This window comes from Leucopleurus acutus, assembly GCF_964270905.1.
Source record: "Leucopleurus acutus genome assembly, chromosome: 15".
In the NCBI taxonomy this organism is placed as follows: Eukaryota; Metazoa; Chordata; class Mammalia; order Artiodactyla; family Delphinidae; genus Leucopleurus; species Leucopleurus acutus.
This window is the reverse complement of record NC_139157.1, coordinates 47,118,951-47,122,906: the sequence shown is the minus strand read 5'-3', so window position 1 is coordinate 47,122,906 and position 3,956 is coordinate 47,118,951. Positions and strand designations below refer to the sequence as shown.

The window sequence follows — 3,956 nt, the reverse complement described above, 5'->3', positions numbered from 1 at the left end:
TGAAAAGTGAAGTGTTAGTGTCATTTAGAGAGCAGAGCAATATCCTCCATCAGAGATGAACACTTGGATTAAGAGAGAGTACTTAGTTCCCATAACATTTAGGGTCTGAAATAAGTGCTCGAAGCAAATCTCTTGACCCTGAAGTTGAGGTCAGCTACTCTTGGGCAGGGTCATAAACTTAAAAAAATGCTGTTAATAGAGTTTAATGAGGTGAAGGCTATTTCCAATTGAATCTTCAAAAGCCCTTCAAGCTGCAATTGCCAATTACTCTTTGCTTAAGAAAATGACTTCACCCATTCATAGCCACTGATTCTTATTTATTGATATTACTTTATTAGAGACATTAAAGTAACATGATTAAAACATTTGAATATTAGACGTCTATGTTTATTCCTTTTCCTTCCTGCTCTAGCCATACCAAAGATCTTAAAATTGTCTGAACAAGCCATGTTATTCTATTGTTAGCCTTTAAACATGTTTTCTCTTTCAGAAAAACTGTATCCTCTCCTTTGCCTCTCTTTGCCTGGCTAATTCCTACTCATCCTTCAAGTGTCAAGCTACATCTACTATAACTGGTTGGGGTGCCACTCCTGTGAGCTCCCTAAACCCCTGTGCTTACCCACCCTGGTACTTGTCGCATTTTTTACTTGTCTGCCAGGACTTTCCATCACTGTACCATAAGTTATTCTCTCCAGTGCCTTCTACACATTAGGTCCTCAATTAATATTTTTTGGATGAATGAATAAATGAAGAATAGAGTAATAAAAAATAAGTAAATCACTTTGCGATTAGTGGAAATAGTGTCTTTCAACTATTATTGTGCATCAGGATCACTTAGAATGCTTGATAAAAATGTACATTCTCAGGTTCTAACTGCAGGAATTTTGCATGAAACACAGTGATAACTGTGGCAAGCTACAAATAATTTGTTACTACCAGAGCATAAAATGTAGACAGAAAATGGAGGTTATTGGGGCTGGAGGTAAGGTGGGGAGAAAGATTTGAGGAGCCAGTCAATGAGCTTGGGTTTTATCTGCAGCACAGCTTATGGGGGAGTCAGCAAAAAGAGCTTTATGATTAGACTTCTGGTGTCTGTGTAGAAATTAGATTCAACATTGGTTCTCAACCTTGGTTGCATATTATAATTATCGGGATAATTTTAACAAATAAGTAATGACGCCTGGGTCTACCCTGAGAGATTCAAATTTAATTGGTCTGAGGTATAGCTTGGGCTTGGAGTTGGTTTTAAATCTCCTCAGGTGATTCTAACAAAGTCAATACTGAAAACCACCAAAATAGAAGAGAAAAATTGTCCATACAATTTGGCAATCAATTAACTCTCATGTGACATCTCAAATTGTAGTTGTGTGTTGAGGAAAAGTAAATTTAAAACCAAAATGAGATATTACTACACACCTTCCAGAATGGGTAAAATGAAAAATAGTAGGAAACTAAATACTGGAGAGCGTGTGGAGCAGCCGGATCTCTCATATACCTGCTGGTGGGAATGTGTGGCAGTTTCTTCAAAGCTAGCAATGCAACTACCGTACAGCCCAATATTGGTACTCCCGGGCATTCATCCCAGAGAAATGGAAACTTAGATTGACAAAAACATGTATACATGAATGTTCATAGCAGTTTTAATTGTAATAGCCCTAAATTGGGAACAACCTAAATGTCCTCTAATGGGTGAATAGTTAAACAGACACTGGTATGTCCATATCATGGAATACCACTCAGCCATAAAAAAAGAACAAACTATTGACAAATGGAACAACTTAGATGGACCTCAGGGGCATTATGCTTAGTGAAAAAATCCAATCTCAAAAGGTTACATACTATATGATTCTACTTACATAACATTCTTAGAATGGCAAAGCAGTAGAAATGGAGAACAGATTAGTGATTGTGATTGGGGGTGGGTGAGATAACAAAGTGGTAAACTGAAGGAGTCCCTTTGGAGTGAGGGAATAGTTCTGTGTCCTGATTGTGGTGGTGGTTACACAAATCTATACAGGGGATTAAATCGCATAGAACTACATGCTATAATAAGCACACACACATGTACACATACAGTTGAGTGGCAGGCAAAAACTGGAGAAAACCAAATAAAGTCTGTAGTCTAGTTATCAGTATGGTACCAGTGTCAGTTCCCTGATTTTGATATTATACAACAGTCAAATAAAATGGCACCATAGAAGCTGGGTAAAGGATTCATGGGATTCTGTGTATCATTTTTGCAACTTCTTGTGTGTCTACCATTATTTATTAATTATACTTATTTATTTGTTTACTTTATTAACATATTGAATTTATTTCACATGTATATTTTTGTCTCCCCACCATTTCCATTTGTCTGACCACCACTATTACTATGCCCTATGATAACATTCTATACATACTTAAAACCAAGCAAAGGGTGGAGTTTCATCTTTAAAAACTAAACAGGCATTTTGGACAACACATTCTTAGCAATGGAACCTGGACAACATTTATCAGAAATGGTAGGGAGGGCTTCCCTGGTGGCACAGTGGTTGAGAATCCGCCTGCCGATGCAGGGGACACGGGTTCGTGCCCCGGTCCGGGAAGATCCCACATGCCATGGAGCGGCTGGGCCCGTGAGCCATGGCTGCTGAGCCTGCGCATCTGGAGCCTGTGCTCTGCAACGGGCGAGGCCCGCGTACTGCAAAAATTCAAAAAAAAAAAAAAAAAAGAAATGGTAGGGAAAGTTCTCATTCTGCATTGTAAAAAGGACTGCCAGATGTCAACTGTTACAGAAATGAAAAAGATGGAAAATTTTAACAAACCATTTAAACTATTTTCTTAAAGAGACTTCCTCCACTTCCACTGCAGAGATCTTGAATAGACTCCTGGTCAGTCATCTGGAAAGAATTCTTCACATAACTGATGAACTTGGCTTCCACTTTGGGAAGAGAACAACGTTTTTCTATACTTGTTTGCATTTTTGCTTTAATGTCTTCTATAGAACTAGGTCTTTTGGTGTTTTAGGAGTCCTTTCCTATTTTTTTTAAGGATTCTTGACCTTTGATCTCGGTGTTGAAGGTTTCAAGTTTTTTCCATTCTGGTTTGATTTTTATGCATTTTTGGCTGGAGTATTTTCTATAGATTTCATTACTGGAGCTTTTTTCTTTAGCTTCCTCATTACCAAAATCAACATCATCATCTTCTTCTTCATCAGCAGCAAGTTTTACTTTTTTTTCTGTGGAAACTTGCTATCACTTACAGGGGCAGAAAGGGTTTCCAGATGTACTTAAGAGTTTCGCATCCTCCTCCTCTTCATCTTCTGAATCTGTATCTTCCTCCACAGCTACTAAGTGTGTGCACTAAGATGCACAGGCCCTGAACAACACTTCAACCGTAAGATCACAGGTGGTGTAATTTCAAAGCTCTCACAGGAAACTGTTGGCTATACAGACATTTTCAAAGTTGCCAGTGTTACTTTCACTGGACTGCCTTCATAATTCACTGCCTCTGCTTCAACAGTATGCAATTCATCCTTTGCACCAGCCCCTAAACTGACTGTTCTTAAAGATAACTGGTGCTCATTTTCATCATTATCTACTTTAAAGTGATAATCTTTGTCAGCCTTTAGTTGACAACCCAAACGATAGCTGTGGGACCTCAGGGTCCATGCCCACGTCCATTGAGTTTTCCATGAGGTCGGTGGCACATGTTTAGGTGGGAGAGGAGGTGGACAGAGATAAACAACTACTGTCTGGAGAATAGCCATTATTTTAAAAAATTATAGTCATGTATTGTTATTCATTATTTGTATTATTTAAAATTTCATGCATTTATATTTAATTCCTTAGCTAGATTAGAGATTTAAGTATAGTGACAGTGTGTTATAATTGTCCTAATTCAAGTCAGTATAAATCAATTCAATGAAGTTAAATTGAATTCATTTCAATAAACATTTAAGGGCCTATTAGACA

At 37.9% G+C, this 3,956-nt stretch overlaps 1 pseudogene across 1 annotated transcript; it reads right to left on the bottom strand.

The window, feature by feature from the left end:
- Positions 1-2,823: 2,823 nt before the first annotated feature.
- LOC309971843 (nucleophosmin-like) lies at positions 2,824-3,677 on the bottom strand (annotated as a pseudogene). Its single transcript has one exon. The product of its transcript is annotated as a nucleophosmin-like (transcript).
- Between the last annotated feature and the right edge of the window lie 279 nt (positions 3,678-3,956).